Genomic DNA, 27,054 nt, shown 5'->3' on the forward strand with positions numbered 1-27,054 from the left:
TTACCYGAAACAGCAAAGCATGCACTAAAAGTCTAAATTAAAAGGATGCTTGTATCATGTGCTTTTGCATATTATATATTCAAAGAGAATACAAAAAAACTCCTCATTACACAAGCAGGATACTGTTACTGAGAAACATCTGTGTGCTGCCACAAACTTGACTGCTTCCAAATGCTTAAGGCAATGGAAGTGAGTAGGAAGGGTGACTGCAAAGCATATGATGCATTCATAGGAAACCACCTCAATTATAATACTTATGGCTGCATTCTCCAGAACCCCATATACTACTGACACTTTTGCCAGCTGCAGCTGCCACACCACATCTCAGAGTGGTGGATATCCACAGATGTGGCATTGCACTCAGAGTTGCAGCACTATGAATATGAAATGGATGTAGAAACAGTGAATCACATGCTTTTGATGTGGCTCTTGACAGACCAACCTAAGCAAAAACAATTTATAATTCACAACTTTTCTGAAATCTAAGGGGTGCAGGATTAGGCTCCAGCAAAAAACAGTAGTCTGTCTTAAGGAAACACAAACTTTTGCATCCACAGAAATTAAAAGCATAATTTGAAGGATAAAAGATTAAATGGTAAGAGGTAAAAGTGAAAAATTTAAATGAGATAATCTCTAATTACCTATTACAAAAGTACAGTGATGATAACAGAGTCTTTCCAAAGACACTTTCCTTTAATATTCTGGCTAAAATAATTTCCTTAATCAAAGATATATGGCCCTAAATCAGGGCCTGATAATGTTGGTTGCAACCTTTGTAATGACCCACTGGCCTCTGTTACTTAGCCTGTATATTTCAGAAGTATTTCATTTTTTAAGCCATTGCACCTTCCTCCGGGATGGAACATACCAGTCGTTAGACAGTGAAGAACAAACAATTCCCTCCCTTCGTCATCCTCCTCTCCTCCCCAGGACACCAGCAGAGTTTAAAGCATGAACTGAGGTAAACTCTCTCCACATGTCCCTGAGGGGGAATGAAATCAAGTCAGCCATGATTCACAGGTTAAGAAATACAGCTGAAACAGGGCTGGTTGGAAACTTAAAAAGTTAGCCTGGTTTCGAGATGCCACAGTGGAAGTTTTCACAGTGGTCCATTGTCCCCTCTCCCTCCCCCAAAATATATATATGCATGTATATAAATATATGTATATATACACGTACATATAAAATACGTATATAAATATATGCACACAGACACACATGCAAACACACATATACCCTGCAATTTTCAGCTGCTCCATGTGATCTATGCCACATTGACTCTGTCATTTGAAACATCAAATTGTGTTAGGTTGCTGGTTCTGCCCTGTCTCTGAAAGGATACTGCTGTCTGCTGAATTACAAATACAGTTCCTACATCAAAGAACAAAAGTTACAGATACCACTACTTCTCCTCCACTTTTTCCTATTTATAGCAGGAACCATAAAGACAATATCTATCTTGCCTAATCAAACTCTTTATGCTTGAGTGGGCCCATTTTAACAAAAACAGGAGCTGGAGTTGGGAAGATAGTGGTTTGCTAAGTAACGTGCTTAGCTATGGTGCATTTTAAGACACCTTAAGGTACYTGCTTTTTAAAATAAGGCTTATTTCCACAGCACATCAGCAATGCATGGTTTCAGTTGGAATTTTACCCTGGGAAGACTGGACAAAAGTGTGTTGTAGCAAGTTAAGCTAAGAGATCTTGCAAAGACAATCCACAGGGATGCATTTATTAGATAGCACAAACTGCAGCGGAGGGAAGAAAAAAATCTATCTTCATATAGATTACAAGAAAATCCATTGAATAGGAAAAAAACAAGCTTATGAAGGTTTATGAAGAAGGACTACTATGGCGATCATGGAGAGCTTGATGATAAACCTAACTGGCATAAAGGGTAGCATGTACGTGTGAGGCATGTACTGAATCCATGCAATTGCTAATTTCCAACTTAAGAAAAACACATTGTTTTTCTTCTGACATGAATTAGGCAGGAAAGATGTTTATAAGCTTTATAAATCAGGCTGAAGGCTGGAGCAGATTAGAAATGGGATGAAACTCTAAACATGGGGCTGCCTACTGTTCCTGCTGCAGAGTAGATATATTAGCCTGTGAATCCTAAGAGGGCAGTAGAATTCTCTTTTTGATTGCTTTTATATTTCTCCATATATTMTGAGACTCAAAGATACTTTTACATATGAAGCAACTGCATTTGAAAACTGTGAGCCCCAGAAATTTAAGAGCCTGGCCAACTTGCAGTGCGGGTTTAATCCATGGGCAGAGAAGTGACAAGCCATAGTCCTCCTCCTTTAGGAGGACCACATGCAAGACAGAAAGAAGGAAGCCAGGTGGACGATGGAGAGGAACAAAAAGTAGTAAGGCTCTCTCAGTATCAGAAAGAAAAAAAATTCCTATCCTAAAAGAATAAAATCTGATACATATTTTAACATCAAACTGAAATCTCCTGCATCACTGCAGTTCCATTTCTTGCAGATACTAGATCATATAGGCCATTTCAAAAGCTTCAGTAAACTTCTGTCAAAATAGCCAGYTCTGCCATGTTTGTTTGTCTAGTCGTTATAATATAAATTTTTACTTCAAAATTTGAGAATCTAAGTTATGTAACCTCTGCCATGATTACTCATTTGCCCTGTGCAGTCTTAGGAATGAGAATTGCTAATTGCAGTGAATGAGACAAACAGCACAACTATTTTAAAAGTTACTTTCCACAGCCTGCGCTGTGCCACTGAAAATTGCTTGGTGAAAAAATTGCTGGATAAATATTCATGCAAACACACTATCATGATTCCAGCATATGCTATTAAAAACTGAGTCAGTGGCTTTTCAACAAACATGGCTTATTTAGAATAGATTCCCTATTACAGTTTTAAAAGAGGTTGCTGGTGAAGCCTGAAGAGGTAGGAAATACTAGTGGCTATGAATATACAGACATCTTACCTCAAACATTCTTAAAGTTTTCTTTCACCTTGTAGTCATACATAAAAATCTTTAGCTTACGTTTAGAAATGCAAATACTTAAAAGAGCAGACACGAAGCTCAGGTGAGAACCCCAGCCCACCACATGGGCACAGCTGCTGCGCTTATGGGGCTGTGAAGACCCTGGGTGCCCTTGGACCAAAATAGCCAATCTCTGCATTGACAGGAGATCCTCCACGCTTGGGATGAATCCCGCAGGCATCTTCACAGGAAAATTTCTGGTACATCCAGTGCCTAGAAATGACTTTCAGGACACACTGTGTTCCCGGGTGATTGGTCTCTGACCTTCAGCTGTCCTACCCATTCTGCCACGCTCACTACTGCAACAGCATTTGGATATATTAAAAGAGGGATCTGCACAGCTGAGCAGAATAGGATCTGTCCCTTTTGGCAATGAATCTCACCCACGCTGTGAATCCATCACAACAAAGAAGCCAAGAAAGCATCCTTAATTTCCAAAGACAATTGGATTTTGTAAGTWCATTTTTCTCTGCATGTCTACGTGGCAAGCTTATAAGAAAATACAGATTACTAATTATTTCCATATTTAAGTAATTGCTCCTCAACTTCATATAGAAGGGTATGCTTTTGCTGCTCAGAGCAGAACTATAAAAATATATAGTGTTCATTTAAGTGGAGAATGGCAGGCACACTGGAAAGCAATTACTGAGTACAAACAAACAAATCAACCGAAGAATAGCTACTAGGCATTATATATAGTTATGAAAGTAGTGAGGTCAACAACTTTTTCCTGAATATAAATGCATAAACCCCAAGCATTTTGAAACACATTACAAAAAGATTCTGACATTTGAGACTTAAACTCATCCAAAAAAAGCAAACTCCTCCTCAAGTACCTGACAGTAATAATGTCAAAAATGAAAAGAAGCAAGTCAGTAGCTTATGAGCATCTACATCTAAAAGTTAAAAACCTTTCACCTTTTCAACTAATTGCCTCTTCCAGTCTAAAAATATTAGATAGTAACATCTTTTTGCAAACCTTATCTCCGAGTCTTTCTAACCATGAGTTTGCTATAAACACCATACCCAAAAGTGTAGTTAAAATAACATACATAAAAACATTGTTTGTGCTTATATTACACCATTTAGCTATAAAAAATAAAAGCCTATCTTATATTGTAAAGTGAACAACCACCATCCATCTATCCATACTGACTCTTATTCTCCATTATGAAAACTCTACTACATTTTCAAAAGAGACATACCACCTCCCAAGTTTGTAGTGTGAGAACGAAGCTTGTTTACAGGAGGCAGGAGAGAGAAGTGAAAAGCAGGGGACAGGGATTAATCTTGTGTTAGAAAATCTATTCCTTTGCGAGAAAGATCTTCTTTCTCCCCCATATGTCTTGGTCAGGAGAGGTGTGTTAGTCTTGCCGCCAAAACCTTGATCATATTCCAAGTGCTTCTTTCCAGTATCTCGTTGCAGTATCCTTCTGCCAACATCAAGTATTGAAAAAATGAATAAGGTTCCCCATAATTATAAGAATAATATAAAATTGTGACACTTTACAAACACCACCATCTATCTATCTATCTATCTATCTATCTATCTATTTTTACTTTTGGTTTCTGAGCATATAGAAAACTTTGTAGTTTTTCTCCACAAACATGATTCCTAGAAATGTATTTCTGTAACACCAGGAACCTGAGGTACTCATACAATCACATGCACTGTGGCTTCAAAGACACCTAAATTCAACAACACTGGTGAGAACTGGAAACTTGCAAACACCTCGAACACCTGACAGTTTTGATTTTATAAATTGTCCCTTCTGAAAATACRGAAGGTACATTTCTTTAGGTTAGCTAATTTAATTAGTAGCTAGTATAATCAAAGAAAAAAAGAAACAAATGAGTTAAAAAAGCAAATTAAGCGAGCCTATTCTTCCCATTTCTAATCATTCAATTAAAAAAGAGAGGTGTAGAGGACAAGATCTACTCTTTCTGACTACCTCTGCAGCTCTGACATGAGTAGTTCAGCATTTTAATTGCGCAGCACAACTCCAGTGTAAAACTCAGTCTCAGTAAAAATATGTTAAATTTTATTGAATTTAATTCTACGTATACATCTAAGTTTTTTAACTGATAAAATAAATCGCAAAATAATTCCATAATTCCATCTTATTTTGCATTCAAATTCCAATAAAGGTTAATTAAAGAAGTATTTCATCAACAGTAAACAGCAGGAAATTAAAACACATATATAAAGGTAGAACTGTTTGAAGAGATGAAAACAGAAGCAGTGCAGTCTCCTAAGCAGAAAAACAAAACAAAACAAAAACTGTTCAGTTTAAATGCAATAATCAATTGTAAATTTAAGTATTTGAAAGGTTCTAACCAATGAGAATCAACAGCTACTAAGGGAGTTAAAAAAAAAAAAAAAAAAAAAAAAAAAAAAAAAAAAAAAAAAAAAGAAAGAAAGAAAGAAAGAAAGAAAGAAAGAAAGTTACCATTAAAGACAAAGGACAAAAGATCAAAGCAATTCCAAATTACTGGTGCAAAACATGATTACAGCTGGTGATTTGAACCAGTTCCCCTTAAACAGCTTTATATACAACTGCATTTAACTGTCAATTAGTAGACAATTGAGCACTCAAAACTAAGTAAAAACTGTTGCATATGAGGAGAGAGAAAGTGTGACTGCTGTGACAGAGCATTTACACCTGGAGTCCCAAAAGCCAGACAATGCCAACCTGAAGACTGATCAAGTGTCATCTTCAAAATACTGATACATGCAACAGAGATTTATAATACTCTTGAACTGTATGAAAACATGGTTATTTCTTGAAAGAACAGAGCTAACCCTATGTTTTCCTTCAAGTGAAAAAGCAACCCTATAAGATCAGAGTTTCTTCAGCTCCAGAGACAGCAGATTTCAGCCCATGGATACACACTCACAACACATTGTAGTAGCTTTGTTGTAACCCTACTCTGAAGACATTTTTTAAAAGAACAATGAATGCCTTCATTTGGATGACTCAATGAAGCCAGTCACGGTGAGAGCCAGGTTTTTAAAAGATATATTCAAAAGAAGATTAAGGTCAAGGAAGGTGGGCTCGTTGCAGCAGCCAGACACCTCTGCCCTGACACTAATTTGCTGCGGGGCCCGCTGGTCCTGCTGCTCCTCCGCATGGCCCCGTGCACGGCGCAGCCGTTCGATGAGGATGTTTGGCGAGTTCAGCAGCCATCCCCTGTGCTGCGTGGTTCGGCAGCTCCCTTCGCCTGTCACGCACGTGATGTGGCTGCGGCAGAGGGAGGCCAGCGCGCCCCACGGCTCCCGGCAGATGTCCTCTGGGTGAGGGATGCTGGTGGCCAGGGTCGGCCCCGAGCCACCTCACCACCCACCTTACCCACCCTAACCACAACAGAAGCCGTAAACGAAAGCTGTCGGACGCCCTGCCTCTATCTGCCAAAGATGCTTGGTCAAAGCATAATTTATGGTCAATGCTTACACAAGAAGCGTTGCCAAGTCTCAGCAATTATTAGAGATGTAACTAGACATAGAAAATAAGTGTTTCTATGCATTTAAACAGTGCTCTGACATTACAGTAATTAGGTTAGTGATTCACATCAGTTTAGTCTTTCAGAAGGCTCCTATAATGGCTGCAGAAGTGAATTTCATGTTTTTTTTCATTTGAATGAAATAAAACCCTGGCATTTAAATATGCTTTCAGGTATCAGATTTGCTGCTGGATGCTGTCCATCTTTTACTTGAAGATTGACTAAAGTTTTTAAACCATGTGCCTCATATTGTGCAGAACAAAACTTTGATTTTAATCAATAAAATACTAATATGTTGAAGAATTATTTAATCCTGAATGAATTATTTAATCCTGAATGTATTTTGAGAGTCTGATATATAACAACAGTAAAATCGAGCAACACTGATCCTTTCCCTGAAATTCTAAGAAAAAAGTACTATTTCAACAGTTTCTGATGGTTTTAGCAAGCCAAAAGTGATTTAAGGCTTGTTCTTCCTTTCAGATACGTGGGTGTGAATTGCTGAGCATCTTGTAAAATTAGCAACTTACTAGTACTCAGAAATGATTTTAAAAGAGATATGGGAAAGTAATTTTAAATGCCCACTGGACAAACTACATTGTCTTGTCATTATTCGCYGTGATGACTTACGAAACCTTTTAACTTTGGTGACAGAGATAACCAAAACTGAAATGTACTTGCCTTCAAAATTTAAGCAAACTCATCAGCCAGGCATGTCATTTAGCTGACATCTAGACACCACTCATTTCACCCCAAGCTGCACTGGCTGGGTAGCTGCAGAAAGCTGCCAGATTGCACGCAGCCCGGGAACATTTCTACYAGAACTGATGTCATTTTTATCAGAACACCTCAAAAACCAACCACTATTAAAAGGTCTGGATCATCCACATTTCCTAAAGATTTTCAGAGTACTCCTTCACACTTGATGTTGCCTGGCCTTTGTGCCCTACACACAAAGTGGCACAAAACCAGTCTCCGTGCTCCTTCAGCGTTTCCCCATGCCGACGTTCCCCACTCCGCAAATGGACTGGAGAAGGTGCAAAACAGGGAACCACACAGTGAGTGCCGCCAGCCAGGCTCGGGACTACTGGGCAGCAGCCTCTTCCAGGCACACCAGAGGGTACAAACCAACAGGCGTTTTAGAGCAGATCGGCCAGATCAGGCGGCAAATCCCCCTTTGGAGAGGCAGCAGAGGAATCGAGCCCTGCTTTTACTCAGACACTAGCCTGGACCAAGCAGCAAGCCCAGATCTTTCTGTACCTCTCCTCCCATGAGGTCTGCTCCTCGTCTCCGAGCTGTTCCCTGCTGGGATCCCCATCTTCTTCATTCTGGGTAAAACACTTTTCCTTTGGGCAAAGCGTCAGTGTGAGGTATTTAGAAGCAATGCCTTTACCTCAGGCTGCCTACATGCAATTAAATGAGATAACTAAGCTGGTCTAACAGAATCCTACCAATTAAAACGGCTGTCCCATTTTTCTTCTCTTCCCTGTTCCTGTCCATATATTTCTAACCCTCTCCCTGTGTTGACCCTGGTACTCATTYGACCTCTGTTGGAGATGATAAAATTCAGTGAGCAAACAGAAAACCATTTGTCAGACTAGTGAACTAAATAGACTCACCAAGAGGTCTGATGTGTGCCAGAAATGATGCAAAGGAGAGGATGAGGGTGGCTGGAGGAGGGGATTCACCCTAAGGCAGAAAGCCTAATCGGCCAGGCAAACAACCAACAGGAACTAACACTATTTAAAATGATCCACTGATGTCATATATTAAACTACAAATCAGATTTAAATCTAAACACTATGTACACAGCTAGTGCTTTGAATCACATGCTCATTTCCGAGCTAACACCACCTGCTCTCAGCTTATTTTTGCACTCATTTATGGCTTACTTTAAGTTAGACTGAAGACTTACATCTCACTACCCAGCTTTTTATTCTATTTACCTAGAACTACTTAGAGTCATTGAGAGTTACTTCTGATCTGTCCCAGCAAAAGCCATAGAAAAAAAGGATGCTCTATGATCTTTGTGGCAATAACTATACTTCATAAAGGGGTTTATATACAATCCATATAAAGAACTGTGGATCCTCACTGGAGCTTTTCCTCAGCTCTAAAGGGATTTGAACTTTACAAATATTAATTGAACCAGAAAAACTCTGTAAGCTTACTATAGCTTGCTTCTCCACTGACTTTTACTTTGGAAAGTAATTTAGATCTGTTCCARATTGGTTCAGAGTACTAACAATCTCATGGGGTAATGATTTATGAAGTGTTTGCACACAGGTGAATACGCATAGTGCAAGAAGTTGCAGAATCAGACCCCTTATTTCCTTTGTTGCTATTTAATTATGAGTGAAGTGGAGGMAAAGAGCTTAAATAAACCTAGTCAAGTATACATTGTCAAAGAAACACCAGGGAATTCAAGAACTTTGCATAACTGTTGTTGTACTTGGGCTTTGTTGCTTTTTAAATTCAGGTACAGCCCAAATCACAAATCTTTTTCCATACTCATTTTTGTTCTACTCCTCTCCCTATTAGATTATTTCCTATTATTTTGCAGTTACTTTTTTTAATGGAACTCCTCACTAACATTCTTTTGAAGCCAGGTTCAGAGTCTAGGGTCTTACACTCTTCTTTAGCAAGAAAAGTTTTTCCTTGATTTTTCATCCTTGAATGGATACCACAGCTCAGAATAGCTTTTGGTAAGAAATCAAGAAGCTAAACAATCTAAAGGCAACCTTTGGCTTGCCTAGTTACTGATGGTCTCTAAATTAATGAAACTGCTGCCTTATTCTGTTGGAATAACGGGACATGCACCACTGGCCTGCTATGCTAATAAGCAGATTTTACAGTCATTTGTCTTATAACCAACTGGTAATGGGCATCTAAAACTTTCAATAAGATTTTCATATAAGTCAAAATAATCCATTGCAAAACCCTTGAAAAGAGAACAGCTTTTAATAAAAAAACAAAAATTGAACATGACAAACAACTCGGGCAATATCATTGCATGTTTTAGTCCTGCAGGATAAAAGGTTTGCATTTTAGATAATCTCTCTTTTAAATGTTACAGTGAAAAATAAACCTAAATCACATTTTCTTTAAAAGGAATAAATTAATTGTTACCATCAGTATAAGCAATTATATCAATCAATCAAAGTTCTCTAGTTCATGGCATTATTTAGGATATAAAACTGTTTTCATGTTAGCCCGTGATTTTATATTCTAACAAATGCTATTTGGGAAATAAGATTGAAAGATGAAGCATGGAAGAAAATGACATTTTGTGTACCATCTAATTACCAATTATCTGCCAGTGGAACTAATCAAATTGTATAAATTTAGACTGCAGATTCATCACCCAATTACCTTAGAGAACATGCTATGCCCCTCATCAGTGATTCAACCAACAGTCCAAGTATTAAACAACTTACTATGGATATTACGGGCATCTATTTATTCTGGCAAACACATCCCCAAGCACAATAATTAAAAGCTGCTGCAAATTATAATATTGCTAAAATACCACTATTGATGCAAATGTATTTTAAAAGTCCCTAATATTAATTTAAGTTTATTATTCAAGCTACAGAAGAGGAGTGATTTACAGTACTGAATTAAAGCAAATTGAAATTGATGTACTATGTTCTACAAAATCACACGTTTCATAACCTATGCTTATTACACAGCATAAACTGATGAAATACAACTAGCAACTGGCTTATAAACAACCATTCATGCATTAATTTAGACATTTTATTTAAATTAAGAAGGATCTGGAAATATAGTATGTCAGCTCTTATCTTTGCATTATTTTTTCCTTTTAGATGGAAATTCTTGATTTAAGGTAATTTTATTTTCGTACAATGCAAACTTTAAGTTACTTCACAGAAATTTATTTGAAAAAACAATCTGATGGTGAATGTCTTTCAGAAATATATATCTTAAAAGAAAAACAGCAATGTGTTTTCTTTCTATTCACCACACTACTCATTTATGTAAATATATGTTTGTTAAAAGCACTAGGGCACGTATCCATGATAAAACAATCTGAGCTTTCTATCACTTTGCCTGACCATTCTTCTGGAATCAATATCTAAATATGGTTACAGAGCCATCCCTAACTTTGCTGGGAATTACTATTTCCATATTAATGAAAATACAAGTACCCTCTAGATGCTGAAACAAACAACTGGAATTTTTGCAGAAAAAATAAGCATTTAACTAGTACAGTACTTTTTTTCACTGCAGCAGCCACTAACTGAATTACATGTGGAAAATTCACAAATTTCTCATTTGATGGAATAACAAATTTTGTACTAAAAATATCTATCAACTTCAGTTCAATTTTTAGCTGACTCACATCTAAAAAACCTAACTGTTTCTTAATCCAAGTGGCTATGTTCAGTTTTCTGCAACACAAAGCATGGTGGGATTCAGGGAAAGGTCAGTCACTCCTAAGAACTTTGCTAACACCAATGGCAAATAAGCTGTTGATTTTGATAAAATTTGTAGTGTGTCATATCTTTGCCAGGGTAAATACACTTTTACAGACTGCGTAGTGCAAAATGAGCCTAATTTCCCAGTATTTTCAGGCTGTGTATAACCCTCCTGTTTTTCTGCCACCCTCCCAGTACTGCCAAGTTAGCCAGCTTTTCCCACACGGAGTAGTTCTGCGCTCTCCTCAAACCTCAACTAGTGCTTCGGGATTTTTAACAGCGATGAAAATTGGCCCTAATCCGGGCCAATTCCACAGTGCCGTACGGTACGCCTTGGCCGCGGACTTTGCAATACGCTAACAGCAGAGGCCTCGAGAGTTGCCTCAGCTTGGCTTGCTGAGAGGTTTGTTTTAGCTTGTTTAGCTGTAACAGCAATTTTCTAATGAGCAGGTGGCTATTACCTAATTTATTTTAGTTTTGCTTAGCTTTGTATAATTGTGCATAATAATAGCCATATTGTTGATAATTTTGATACAGATAGGAATAATAAGTAGTTATGCTATGTAGAGTGAATTATCTCAGACCTTAAAATAAAGATGCAGCAGTGAAAAGCTCAGGCCTGTGCCGAAAGCATGGCCTTAAAGCAGCCTTAAAAATGAGGTTGTAGGAGGAGTCCTGCAGCTGTGAACAACTCACTGGTGGTCACTTACTGGTAATAACGTACACTTAGGTGCTGGGCAAAACCCCTGTTAGGAGTAACAGAAAGGACATGAAACAAGTATCTATCATATTTAAAATGTATCATATATAGTAACATCAGATGCACTGTGGAGCTGCAGACCAATAAAGAACAAACAAGGTATAATGTGCATTGAAAAGCATAGAAATGACCCCAGACAGACCTAGGGAGAGGAGAGAAACCATCAGCATGGTTCTCCCAGCAAAGAGAAAGAAGAAACCCGTCATTGACACGACGTTTCTCCCCGTGAGCACCTCAGGACAACTCATTGCAACCCCTAGACGGCCAAAGGGCCGTGAAGAACAGTGGAAGGTTGAGCATAACACCAAAAAGCAAAAAGAATAGCTAGTTGGAGGTTTTGCTCTTATAACTTTTAGTGTATCAAAAGTAACTAATTAACATACTACTGTGAGTGTTAGCATTGTTGTAACTGAGCTAATAACAACTGTTTGTTTAATTTGATCAGACTGTTAACTAAACTAACAATAACTTGTTGGCTTCACATACATGATGTGTTCTTCTTTTTGTCCATAATAAGACTGAGCATAGGAATATGTGGATGTGGAAAGGATATTTAGCCAACTCTCGGTTACCCACAAACTCCTTACATTCCCAGAATCCATTTGGAGATAGCTGCTTCCTCAATGTGCTCATCACAGCCAGAAAAACTGTTTGCTGCAAGTGTCCTGACCAGGTAGTGGTTATGCAGTTCCACAATGCCTCCCAAAACCCCAATACTCTACAAACCCAGTGTCTATTCCCAAYAGACAAGCAAAACTATACCAAAGTTATGTCTCATTTCCCCAAATCTGGGGATATAACTGGCAAAGTGGATTTCAAAAATGTTGTATTGCTCTTCATGGAAAGATTCACATCTTTAAATATCCATTTTGCTCCCTTCCWTCATAAAAAATGTGCACTGCTTCTGGTAACAAGCAGTTCCCGAAGCAGGTGTAGGTGTACCTGCACAGGCACACAGTGTTGGTCCCCTTGGCCTCAGACTGAGGGTTGCAGAGCACCTGCATTTTCCATAGGGCAGATTTAGAGAAGGCTTGGTGGTGCTAAGGAATCAGAACAAATTAATTCATACTGTCATTCTCTTTGCCCAAAAGAAGAGTTGAGCTATGGGCACTGTAGTCTGAATGGGAATAGCATACACATTAAAAGTCAGCTTTGGGAATTCATTTTCTATTACTACCATGAACATCTCCACATCTCTCTTCTGACAATATTGTCAGTAATAGTTTGTCTAGCTATAATTTCCCCTCTGGGAGCCAAGYACACGAAGAAGATAGCTTTACAATTTAATTAAAGGCAACAATGGAGAAAATATAATAATAAAGCATGTTGAACGCTTCATGAGAGTTAGATACAGAGATTGCTGAGCATTGATAAGGCATTGATGTTGAGCACTGATAAGGCACTGAAACCATTTTACCATTTACAGAGAAGTTACTCTAGAGCACCATTCCCAGAGGCCCATGCTGAAATGCTGAAGGTCCCAGCTTGTAGGTCACAGTGGGTGTCTTTACAAGTTCATACTTGTGTATATAGAGGAAAAGGAGACAAATGTAATGCCTTTAGATCTAAGAGGGTAAACGAGGTGCATTCCACAGGTAGATAAGCCTTAGGAATATTACAGAACCTAACAATATAAGAAACATTTTAATAATTTCTAGTTGCTAAGGGAATTAGACTTAGGGCTGCGACGCCAGCCAAAAGACAAGATTTCTGGCAATAAGGAAAGGTGGTTGGTCTTTAATGTTCACTTACAGCTGAGAGTCATGAGGTTATTTATATGTACTGTTCCTTTAAAAAAGACTTTGGAAACTGTTTTTCTAAGACAGGTCCAATTTCCAAGCGGAAGGCTCTGCAATGATGCACAAAAAGAGAAACAGGACAGGCTTAAAGGATAATAGACAATTTTGGCTAAGGCATTTTGCAGGGGAAGGCAGCTCAGTGCTGAGACACAGGCAGCAACAGTAAAGTGATTTTAAATAAAACAAATAAGGATGGGCAAGACGGAGAGGCTGTATCATGGCCCTTCTCAAAGCTAAGCAACCACTTGGCGTATCTGCTGCTCAAGCAGTTAACTTTCCTCGCTCTTGGTCCATGCTGGTACATATCCACCAGCCAGCTTGYCTCCATCTCTTGAGAATGCTACCATTACTGCAATAAGTTAATTTATCTTCAAAGGGGTGACTGTTTTTCAGTTATTTCTCTTCTGTCATCTCCTGCTACCTTTTGGCCAAATCTTCATATCAGTCTCGTAGCCTTGGAGACAAAAAACAGCCCAATTGCCACTTTTTTCTTTCAGAGGGAGGAAGTTTAGATTCTCCTGAGTCTTTCTAACAGCAGGGTGGGAACACAAATATTTTCAAGTGTGTCCTGAACCCACCCTACAGGGCTAAAGACTCTGGTTGCATGAACAGGAGACACACACACACCTTGCACATGACTTGCAGAGCCAAGATTTGAAGAAAGCAGATCTGTTTCAAGAAATAACATTTCTACAAGATTGATGTTTTACACTGTAAACAGTAAGGAGATAAACAGAGCGGCCATATTTCCTTGGCTTTCATTTCTCATTGCAGGCTGTTATACCTTCTGTGTATAAGATGCTCTCCCACAAAACAGAAGTTCATCAGACATTGCCACCCTCACTGCCACGATGCCATTGATCATGGTGATAACAGCATCAGAGGAAAGCAGCTCCAGCACATAAAATGTGCCTTAGTTTCTGAATCTTTTTATCCATGGAAAATGTCTATCCGAGATTTGAGAAAACAAGGTAATTAAAAATTATACACTTATGTATGATTAAAATGAATATTTGCCAAATCCAATATTTTTCACACACCTGTTCTTTTCCAGCTATGAAATGCAGCAGTTGGCAGCAAAAGCAAGTACAGAGAGGGAAAAAAGCTCTCCTGAGTAAAATAAAGAATGTCCATTAACTAAAGGAAAAAAAACAAGATGACAAAGGGGAAATAACAGACTAGAAAGTTCAAGAATCCAAATTAGTGTTAACAGTTCAATTTATCTTGCATAATATGATAGTAATTGGATTGTGTCTGTCATCTTGCTATTGTGACACACTTGGTTTGCTCTCTTTGTTTCTTCTGGTTGCCTACAGAGACCACCRTTAGATGGAGATCACTTTCTCGAACCCTAGCAGCTTTATTCTCTTTGCTATCGCAGCTACACTTAGAGCTACATTCAGAAGTTGTATACCAGCATGTCTTGGATTGCTGCTCTTCACTACAGCAACATTATGTATACAGGATGGAAAAGTTCTCATATATTAATACTTTAAGACTAACTTAATGTGGCTATTAAGAATGTCAATGCATATTTCTTTTCTCGGTGGTTTAGTCATCAGTAGCGAAAGGTAAAAGAGTAATTTTCATCAGCCACAGAAGACTGAATATAGGTCATGGTGAGTTCAAAGACAAATAATTTAAGAATCTGAGCCTCAGTGGAATGCATCAGAGGTAATGCCAAGTAAATCACTGTGTCAGTATGACTGATTAAATATTAGCAAAGAATGTGAATTGATCTTAAAAGAGAAAAAAAAGCTTTGTATTTTATGTTATAAATATTTTTCCTGCCACGCTACCATTACATTTTCCATTTTATTGTATTGACCTATGATAAAACTATAATGTTTGCCTCAATAAGGTTAAGCAAATTTTAATTTAAAATCTATAAAGGTGAATTTCAAGTAGAAACAATGCACAGCTAGCCACCATTATATATTACTAATTCAAAATACTGAGTCTTTTCACATAAATCAAAGCAAATAAATCTTGCAACTCATCCTAAATCTCAAATATAAGCATTGAATTTTATGTGATTAATATTTGAGCAAAATTGTCATATTTCAAGTGTAACAAGGAAATCTCCACCAATCTCATCATCTTGATATTAYGGATCAGCTGAAAACTATATGATTAACATGTGTGCTGGAAATAGTAACTAAGAAATTTGATATAAATAAAAAATACATCCCAATGAGCATGAATGATGCATAAAAATGCAGCTGTTGTTTCTCTGCTGTTGTATATTTTTCCAAATTCTAAGAAGTCCCTTCTAATTTTTAAACCTCAGTAAGGTCTGTTAAAGTTACTACTTCAAATTGTAACATACTGGATTTTATTAGAAATGTCATCTTGTGGCAGTAGGGGATAAGAGAAAATAGTCCAAGTTGTGAGGAAGAGGAATGCAAGGATCTGTCGCCAAGGGCTGCACAGGGGAGGTCCAGCCTTCCCCGTGAGAGAAACTGGACCTAGGAAAGGATGTCGCACTGTCCTGTCCTTCAGCAGTTACACAGCATTGGCCAYGGACCTCAAGGGAGGCATTTTTCTTCCCCAGAGAGTGGCATCATGTTTGGTGAAGCTTGTCAGCCTGTATTTTTAAGCACTACCAGGACAGGACAAATAAATGGATATATTTTTGTCTTAAATCATCTTCAAAAGATATAAATACACACTAGAGGCACACTGCTTAGGCAATGCTTATCTAAGCTTTTTGATCCAATACAAGTATTTGTAGCAAATACACACRGTATTTCTATCACCATACCAGGGGTATGGTGTTGGCTATGGCATGCTTAGATCTAACAAAATCACATCAACTGCTAACCTAGCCAATAGCTATGTACCTATTAAAAATGTATAAGGTTATATTTCTCAAAGGAGACAGCTTACGGCAAGTTTATAAATTTTTACCATTCCTTGATCAACAAGTGCATTTATACTCAAATGAAAATGATTCTCCTCRTCCGAGACAGCTGAACTGCTGGTGTGCCCTGACCATGCAGGAGGACATCCCTGGCAGGACTGGTGGCAGCTGCTTGTGTTAAACAGCCCAAGGGTTAAAGCACTTGCTCGCACTCTGGGTTCAGACACAGGTTCGGTGTCATCTGCACCCACAGTGGCTTTGGATCCACCTCTTGGAGCCCACCTGGAGCCGACCCACTTTCAGCAGGACTGGACCAGTGCAAGCTGCCATGGGCCCAGCCAGAAGGGYCCAGGTGGGGCTGGTCAGGGCCATCAGGGCCTGCTGGGCCCTCAGGACCCTACATTCTCCCCCTAGGTTGGGACACCTTTGGGGCTAAAATAAATAAATAAGAAAAAAAAAAAAAAGAGCAGCTTTCATTGCTGCTTCCATAATCAAGTCACCAATTGATTTTTTTTTTTCAGAGGAAGGCCATTTCGAGCATAAATTGTAAAACAGTCTCCACAGAGCCTGGGTTGAGATGTATTGCAATAGAGCCCATAGGAATCAGCTGGAGAGGCAGAGGAAACTCACCAAACATGTGAAGAAAGAGCAGTTGATGAATGCATTATTACTTAGAATTTAAGAAGTTCCATGGATGAACAGAGTGATTTTTTTTTAAACCACTGCTGTAGAAGAGAAGAGAAACCGAGAGGAAGGAAAGCAAGAAAGGGAGTTTAGAGCCTGCAAAAAAAGCAAAGGGGTAATAAAGTAATTATAAGATGTGAATGTCAAAGGCTGCAATACCAAATATCTTTGAGATGTGTCCCTTTAAGCATATCTCGTTTATTCCTTTTAAAATGAAATTCATTTATAGGAAGGCTGARACGTGAGCTGAAAGCCCTTTAGATTTCAGATTTTTGAGGATGAGGACTGCTTCTGACTGTGTAGGCACAGAGACCATCCTAGTATCGACTTGTTCAGGCTAATGACTGTATGCTAGGATACAACAAATATTATTTCAAAAGCAGCAAAAGAAGAAGGAACGCAAYACGGTTGCAAAGCATCCAAGTCTATGGAGAATATTTCAGGAACATAGGCAGATATATTAGGAAGGTCAGTGTCAAGAAGCACTGCAGAAGAAAAGGCAAAAATAAGAACAAGAATAGTAAGCTCAGACAGTGATTTGTAAAGGAAGAATGGGATTAATGGACATGTCAGTACAAATAAAAGGACACTTCTGCACCACTAGGGAGCAGAGTGGTCTGCACTGTTATCTCACAGATGTGAGGGAAGCATGAGAGCAAAACAGGGAGAGTAGTAGACAAAAAGACAGGACTAATATCACTAAGGTAAAGAGGAAGAGCAATTCCAAAAGAGATGAATGGGACACATTCAGACAATTATTACATTGATTTAGAGTAGAATGCTTTTCCTCATCTTGCACAATTGATCATACTAAATATTCTTTTTATTTTTTTCTTGAAAGAGGAGACAGGTAAATGTATGATCTGTCCACTGTAACAAATTGCTTTTTCTCATACAAGCATCTTCATTACTTAGCTAAGCAAATAAGTCCAAAGGGGATACTGTCAGAAAACAYCCTTCTGTGAATTTCTATAATTTAGGAAATAAGATATTTAGAGGGACTCCACCTCCAAAAGACATATTTAGAGATCCAGAAGTAGTAACCTCATCAGCAACAGAAAGGAGCAGCTTTACTCTCCAAATAAACATGAAGTCACCTTTTGTTCAACAGCACTGGAGCTGGAAAAGGCATCAACATTCTTCTCACGCTACAGACATCTCATGAGATTCCTTCAGCCTTAGGGCTGCAGCAACTAGCGCTGTGTGCTTGAAGATGGTGGTGTACATTAAAGACATGAGCTGAACAACAAGAGAAATGGAAAGCTTACCTAAGCTGCTCTTAAAACTATTCTGTAACTCCTGTCTCTCTATTATGGGTTTATTTCTATGGGCTGACCTGGCTGGTTTCAGCAAGTCAGATTCCCTCTGGACACTCATCGGTATGCCCAGACTGAATTACTAACTTGAGCTACTTGGGTAATCTCTTGACAAACCACAACTTCCATAGTGCAATCCAAGATACAGTGTTAGAGTAAAAATAGATTCATAAATTTCCCTAAAACTTCRCACAATTAACATCATCCTACAGCCACAATCTGAACACGCATCAAAAGGCAAGATTACTGCAAAGCTAACTTTTATATTTTCCAATGATTGGATCACATGTGTTTTCTATCTGAGTGGACTGATCTTTGTGAAATTTAAAATCACATATAAATTCAAATTTGATTTTTACATAAGTTATGTTCATCTTTCTCAACATGTGGTATTTAAGGGAATGATTCTAGTAAGTACTGAGGTATTTCTAAGAGACATATTTCGCATCTTGCCGACTCAGACCAYGTGTGAAGACTATGTAGCTCTTGTAGTGTCAGGACTCTATTACATATTAAAAAAATCCTATAAATATAGTACTGATCTTGGAATGGTATTCTAGTGTATTTTTCAGCATTCAGATAAAAAGTATACGTTTAGTTATAACATTTGCACAACATTTATTTCACCTTGGATAACTAAAAATTCTGACATCTAAGTTTAGTTGTACATATTAGTCCTCTAGATCCCATAAATGGTATGCAGACATGCTTTGCATTATAATCTAATATTTACTTACCCTTTCCAAGATATCCAAGCTGTGTTTAATCTCTGCTTCATGGTTTTCCTTTAACTTTCCTTTAAAACATAGAGGAACATGATAGCTTTCTATCCTGGCAAAAAAGACCAAAATCTATACAAAAAAATATTTTTATCTAACCATAAAATGCTGCCAGAAACCCAACAGGGACTGAACACCATGTTGGAACAAAAATAGTCCAGAGATACACTTTCAAAGTTGAGCACCTGCTGTAAAATAACCATCTGTGTTTAACTGTAATTTAATTATAGGTTCATTCCTTTTGTGTACACTGGAAGGATCTCATAGGTCTTCCCCATTTGGTCTGCAATCAACTTCTGGCACTTTGCAAAAGCAACAGACATGTTCTCTTAATAACACCTGCTAACTTGTTTCATTCCCATTTCAGTAAAGGGCTTTGGGGATTTTACAATGGTTTTGATGGGCAAAATAAAATATTATTAATTCTGAAATAAAAAAATGCATTAATTAATCATCTGCCCTAGAAAGCCAATATTATTGGCTGTCAGATATACCATTTCCCTTTCCACAAAAGTAATCCAAGAAGCACAGAGCTGAAAGATTTTTTATTACTATTTTTGAGGGAAAAAGTATCAGTATTCTCCAATGATCTCCAAGTTACCCCAACAAAGGCAAAATAAAATCTATATTAATCGAAAACTGTAGAGTTCTGCACAGTAGCTCAAAGCAAAATAAAGTTCACAGACATTAATACTTGCTGAAACTAAGTCTTTCTACAAAAGATTTATTGGAATTAGAACAAAAACCAACACAGCTGCTTCTCATGGATAGAAAGATCCAGGTAGAGATGCCAAATTTAATTTTGGTGTGGTCACTGTGTAACTGTGATCAAGTCATTAGACTAAATTATTCAAATATCAATGCCCAAAGCTAACAACCTAATACAAGAAGTCTGGTTTCAGTTGAAACTANAAAAAAAAAAAAAAAAAAAAAAAAAAAAAAAGGCTCTTTGTTTAATTGACCATTTAAAATAATTAATTACAAGGGAGAAGATTAAAATGCCTTAAAATTTCAGTGTATCTCTACATATTACACAAAATGCAAATAAATTGTTACCTACTCAACAGGAGTCCTGTTGATCAAACTTACCAGCAAACAGTGTTGAAGCCCTTTAGGAGTCTTAATAGAAGGTGTCAAAAAAATACCAAGCAGTAACTTTAGAGAAGTGCAGAATCACACCTTAACCCACATTGATTTGTACTCTGACTAGACCAAATCAGAAAATGTATATTTAAACAAGATTCTCTTAATGTCTAACCACTAGTTGTTCCACTAGCAAACATTTACACATATAGAAATAATCAGAAAAACACATTTTCTGTGAACAGCAGATGACATAAATAACAGGATTAGTRTGGTACAGAAAGCTTGATAAACTGTTTACTATTAAAAACTATCAAAAACAATAATTCATTTTTTCTATTCTGACAAAGTAAAATAGGTGTTCCACACACTCAGGGAYAATACAGAAGCAAAAGACGGATTGGTGAGCTTGGAACTGGGAATGCTGCTTTTGTAATTTTTGTGCTTATATATTAGGAACTTCTGCGTTTATATCTTGCAGTTATCCAAGTTGTTGCAGTCCCACTGCAATGAAGTACTGTTCTATACACCTTCAGGAATAGCAGTATTTTGGAGAGAAACTGAGAGAATCCTGCCTTGGCAAAGATTCATGAAGAATAGCCTTGCCATATGGAGCATCGATGATGAGCCTGAGGTAAGCACAATAGGACCTTGCACAAAGACAAAGGGAACAAGAGTACAAGTTGCCAAAGCTTTAAAAGAAAGAAAAAAAAGATGCAGAGAGATTAAAAAACAAACAAACAAACAAAAACGCCCCAACATTGGCTCTAAAGCAGATGAAGTGCAGTTAGCGGACCAGCASCATTCCCATCTCTTTGTGTCTGTTTTTTATGCATCTCTGCTACATCTAATTTGGTCAGTGGAACCGCTGTGAGCACACAACTGACACCCGCACCGTGGCCTGGGAACGTGCCTGTCAGCTAGTTTTCTCCAAATATAGGGGCTCACTTGCAACTTTGGTACTTGCAGTACCAAAGCTTCCAGCCCACTGTGCGACTCCTCACATCTGCATCAGAGACTAGGACAAATTATTACACCCAGGGCATGGAGTTTCAAAGCAGAAAAAAAAAAAAGGAACATTATTTCAAATGTGCAAGATGTGACCCTGTCCATAGGGAGGAGAGGGCTTGTTCCTCCTGTCAAGAACCAGAAACTTTACTGCATTTCAGATGTTAGGCTCTGCAAATACTGAGCAGGGATGGACTCCCTAATCAGAGGCAGAGGAGTGGTGTCCAGCCTCAGGGGCTGCAATACGTCCTGGCCAATTCTGCTGAAGGTTTGTAGGATTGCAAGAACCAAAGAACTGAGACCGTAGAAATAGGTGCAGTTTGCATGGTCAGGGACAATGGGAAAARCAAGCTTAGGGGGTGGAAGAAGAAAGAAAACACTAATGAGGAGGTAAGTATGGTGCAGGGTTAGTGACTGAGCTCATATGGGGAGGAGCAATGTAGCAGAGAAAGGAAGAATACGGCTCATCACCATCAGAAATGCTGTTTCTCTGCTGGCTAATCCTAGYACAGGCTCTAATTTAACAAGTGTGTTGGAGCCTGTCTGTATTTATCTGCTAAGGAAGTGTTAGATCACCATTCAGAACATACTAACTGAGGCCAGAACCCACCACAGAGACTTGAAAGGGATCTCCTGGATCAAGTCCATTCCCCTGTTATCACAGGGTAGTGCTTTCATCACTCCAATAAAGAACCATTTCACTTTTGCTGCATGTGTTAATATTATTTATGGCAAGCCTTGCAAGCAGAATTACAGAGTGGGAAAGGTCCGGCCATTCAAAACTGCCAAGGGATCTGTCAGATTAGACATTTTACAGGTCGGGACATGAGTAAAGTATATATGACAGACTTGCTGGCTGCTGATGACACCTCTGGCATTTACTACTTTCTGTAAGGCTATAAGCTCTCAGGGGACCATTAGAATAAGCAGAAAATCTTATTCTGAAGAAACCTTTAAGTCACRCAGAGGGAGTTTGAACTATTATTTTGCATTTAAGCACACTATTTTCAGATTGTCTGACAGCAGAATAGTATGCCATATAGCAGAGACCCCCACCAATGTTCTTATAACTGGTTTATCCAGCAAATAATAGGTTAATATTCACAATTCTGTGTTTCATTTATTTATCCCRCTATTGTGTTCATCCTATTCCTTGAATGTAAAATCTCTGTGGCAAGTATGCCTTTCACATTTGTATATATGGCAAAYACAATTTTAAGCAAAAATGTAGTTTAAAGTGGTCTTACGTCTTACATCTCTTTATTCTAGTAACAAAACTTTCGTAGCATCAAATAAAAGCAAGCAGCTGGCAAGAGAAAAAGAAATGATGACATTTTAGAGAGGTAGTAAAGACGCCACCAAGCGTGTTACAGAATCAGAGCTCCTGAAAGATGTGTTGATACATTACAGACAATCAAGGATTGGTCAYGAGCTATGTGCTTCAGTATTAATATAAGCATGTTAATCTTTTGTCACGTTTCTATTAGTTATTGTGCCACCATCGTGTTTACACTTTTTACTTGTCTTTGCAGCAAAAAGAACAAAAACGTCACTGGAACTTCTGAATCTGTTCATTAAGGATGTGTCAAAATTATGATGAGAAGAGTCAGTTGCTCAAAACGTAGAAGGTATAGTCCTCAAAATTATTATCAGGGGAAGCATCTACCAAAGACTTGGAAGGTATACTCAATGTGCCGAAAGTAGTGAAAACCATACTCCCATTGCTCTTAAGTCAACTGAGCAAAGTTCTATCATGGCACATTCAAAGACTATAAAGAAAACTAACTTTGACCATAAACAAATATAACCAATTACAGAAAGTAWGGTAACACTACTTGAATTTGGCAGAGGGTAACATCAATAAAAAGCAGAGATGAAATGAAATTTCAAAAGTGGTCTAATCAAGACCAGAGAAAACTGAAGAGAACAAGAACCCAGGGGAGTTTCTCTAACAAATCTCCTCTCCTTGTATCAGCTGAAGCTGAAGTGTTTGTCCATTATTTAGGAAACATAAGTGTATTGCTATCAATACRCTTCCTTTATTTAAGATCACCTTTCTCTATTCAGAAGAAAGGAAATGCCTCTTGTAACAACAAACTGGACAGGAAGAAACTGTACATCCTAGTCTACCAGGTTCTAAGTAGAAATCGGCTCAAAACTGTATAGTAACAAACCCTACTGAAAGTTTGATTTACAACAAATTGTATCTGTTGTATGACATCCTAGGAATCCTCTCCACAAAAGGGAAACCTGAGTGCCACATGGAGAGTTTCAATTCTGTTGTGCGTAGACCAGAGTTAGCAAAAGCTAGTATCCAGACTGAAGACTTTRACAAGTTTGTGGGGATAAGTATATGATGCCATATGCTGTTCAAAAGTTAATACCATTCGAAAAAGTCTGTTTTTTTTTTAAAAAACATAGATTCCTATGAATAATTTGAGGAATTTAGTGATTGTCCCAGAAACACTGCTAGGAAATTGATTGCACTCCTTTTTTGTAAGGTGTTTAGAGATGTGAAGTATGAAYGAATGCTTTAAAGAAAGGATTATTTAGGTATGAAGTGATTAACAGTGATATAAAAAGCAGTACTTTGTCAGGAAAAAAAGAGTTTGATTGAATATTTAACATCAGGTAAGAAAAGGTACTGCAGTATCAAGGCAATTTATGTGATAAAACTGAGTATAAAATTACAGAATACATGGTTAAAACTACTGATGAGGTTCTAAGAGCACTTAGSAGCAGTATTAAAATTATTGCATATAGATTTGGGATAACTGAGAGTTATGCATGAAAGAGTAAAGATCTATTGCTGCTTAAGAAGACATTAAAAATCCCAGTAGCTCATATGTCTTCATTTTAAATTAAAGAAAACAGTATAACCATCAGACCCTTGACTTCCCCTGGCTTAAAGTTTGACTGGCACATTCACAAAGGCCTTTAATGAAGATCCATATCTCAACCATGGTAAAAAAAAATGAAAAAAAATCATGTCTGAATGAAAAATTATAATAAATGCAACTGTTTTCAGATAAGATTAATTACTTCTGTAAACGTCAACTTTCTACCCTAATCCATCAATTTAAATTAATTTATAAYCATAACCATTAACAGTCTTTACATTACTTCTTGGAATTCCTTTTCTTTAAGTTTTAATTCAAAAACCAATAAAAACTGTGATTTTCCCACTCGTGATGACCACTATTCCAGCTAAAACTGGGATGTAGCTGAGGAGCTACATAGAGGAAGAAGACAAAACATGCCCTAAAGTGTTAAGCAAGGTGGCATGTAGCTGTAGTTGATTGGCACTGAAGGGGATATGAACGCACAACAATTTGCAACACGCATCTGTGCAGAGAACTAAGGAGGATCTCAATCCCCTGTACTTTAAAAACAACAACAACAACAACAACAACAACAACAAAATCCCTATTCATAGATAAGAGCAGGCACTGTTGTGCCACTGCACCTTGTCACTCCTGCGTAAGCACACAGACACAGGCACTAGGCTGGCAGGAGCAAGTCCTGGTTTCATTCGCCCAGCGCAACCCCTTGTGTCCCCAGTTGGTCTAAGCTACACTTCCACCAGCAGCATAACTGTACTGATTTTACTTGGGGTGACTTTAAAAGTGCCAGTTGAGCACTGAGGATGTTATTATCGTATTTATTCTGATGTTCTCACAGTGTTTTACTGCTACAGGCTTTTCTCCAGAATGTCTACTCATGGGGAAGGATTTCTCATTTGTCATTTTGTTTCCAGACRAAATTGTAGTCTAAACTAACCTTGCCTTTGAAACAGAATAAACGCAGAAAAGCATTTTTGCTTATTATTTACCTGTGGAAGTTCAATCTTATATGTAATCACCAGGTATTCAAATTTCACAATGCTTTTCCCCATAKTATGTAATAGTAATCCCTGTTTTAATATTAGTTCTTGTTTAATCAACTGTGGCTTACAATTGCTTCTGAAAGCTTTTTTTCTTTGTCAAATGATAGTTGTGCAGTGCCACACTCCAAGCAGAACACTTACCTCAACTTTGCGTGGCTAAACACAGCTTGCTTACCCAGTGACACCCAGCAGATATTTCAAACACATTCGCCAGAGAGCCATTGAATCAAATCATTGAACAAGAACACATATAATTGTTAGATGCTCTGTCCTAACCTGAGTTGCTCTTWATCACAGATCAGAAAGGATGTGTGAGAAGGTTCTTCACCATCTGAAGAATGGGAGACGTAACAGATCAGATATCTCAGCTGCTAAAGAATGAGAGTACTCCTAACACATGGATCCATCCTTTGTCTTCCACTTTCATATCATTTCAGTCTTAGTTATAAATTCTCTATGATCTTATTTTAAGCTATATTGCCTTCTTATTCATCACTCTACCACCTCCTGCTTCATAGCTACTTTTCCTGTCACATGACTCTTCTGTTTTTCTTGTCTTAGTCTTCACTATTCATTTTCTGTGGATTTGAGTTAGGGGATAACAGTGGCTAAACCCAAATTTGTATCTAAACCTAGATTTCATCTAAAAAAACCAAAACTTTGTCCACTGAGTTGAGGTATATTGTCAAATATTACTCTATTCTACGTGAAGTAAGAACAGATCTACCATGTGTAGTTCTCTGCTTTGCTGAAATATCTTCCAAGCGGGAAATGAGACTAGAATTAAAATATTCCACATGTTCTTTTTTTTGTTCATCCTATTTTAGCTAAAATAGTCTTGTACAGGACAATTTTTACTGCACCATTAACATTTTCCTTAACTTGTCCTGTATTTATGGCATATAGGAGCTCTATTAACTTCCTCAGGGTCACTTTCACRTGAATCTAGTAAAAAATGCCTCTAGATCTCTCTCTGATTTCTCAGTTTCTACTTATATTGCTCACAGATCCACAGTAATCTTTTTTTTCAATAACTCATTAAGAAACACTATCATGTAGCATATGTGCAAYCCCACCTACAGCTGGAGGGCTGCCCCTTGAACTGGTGGCAGGAGCAGGGAACCTACTRTACAAAGCAAGTGGGGACAGGATGCAAGCAAAAGGAACAGGCACATTGACTGAGTGTCTTGCATGTTGAGAAAAAAACAAGTAGACAATTGAACCCCTATGTATGGACAACCTGCTTTTCCTTTTTTTTTTTTTTTTTTCTCCAACAGCTGTGAATAAACAGCTCTAGACTTGTTTGGTAGCAACTCCATAATCGTAAGTGCATAGCAGAAAGACACATCTGTACATATGATACATTTAGTCCAGCTGCTAAACTAGGTAGAAAGCAGGTGTTTTATTGTAGATGACTTGGGAGGAATGATCTAGAAAAGAAGTTTTAAAGCATAATTACAGATTTAACACGTTTTCATCATAGCATTCTCCTCTGAACAACCACTATTTCTAAAACAAAAATCCCCCCCCAAAATCTCACTAGAGTTTATGAAAGGCAGAACTGCAGTAGTAGTAGCTGCAAACCAGGAAAAACTACATTCAGCTGTATGGTTTATCGTCTTAGTACAAATCTCTTTTTCCACTACTTCGATGCAACCCTGAGCTAGGGATCTACAGGTCTGAAACCTGCTAATGGTCTAAGCTGGCATTCGCTGAGAGACCCATCATCTTACAAAATTGAGTACTTGTGCTTTAGGAAAYGCCAGAGCAACAGCTGCCCCTGCCACCTTCCTTGTGTCTCTGACTGCACACGCTTCCCAATGTAGCCTCTAAATTATATAACTCCATACCTTGCTTTCCACAGACGCGGCGTGTATTTTGCACAGTGACTCAGGCCATATCTTGCAGGAGGCTAA

The sequence above is a fragment of the Apteryx rowi genome, unplaced genomic scaffold (genome assembly GCF_003343035.1).
Source record: "Apteryx rowi isolate R43461 unplaced genomic scaffold, aptRow1 scaffold_74, whole genome shotgun sequence".
Taxonomy (NCBI): Eukaryota; Metazoa; Chordata; class Aves; order Apterygiformes; family Apterygidae; genus Apteryx; species Apteryx rowi.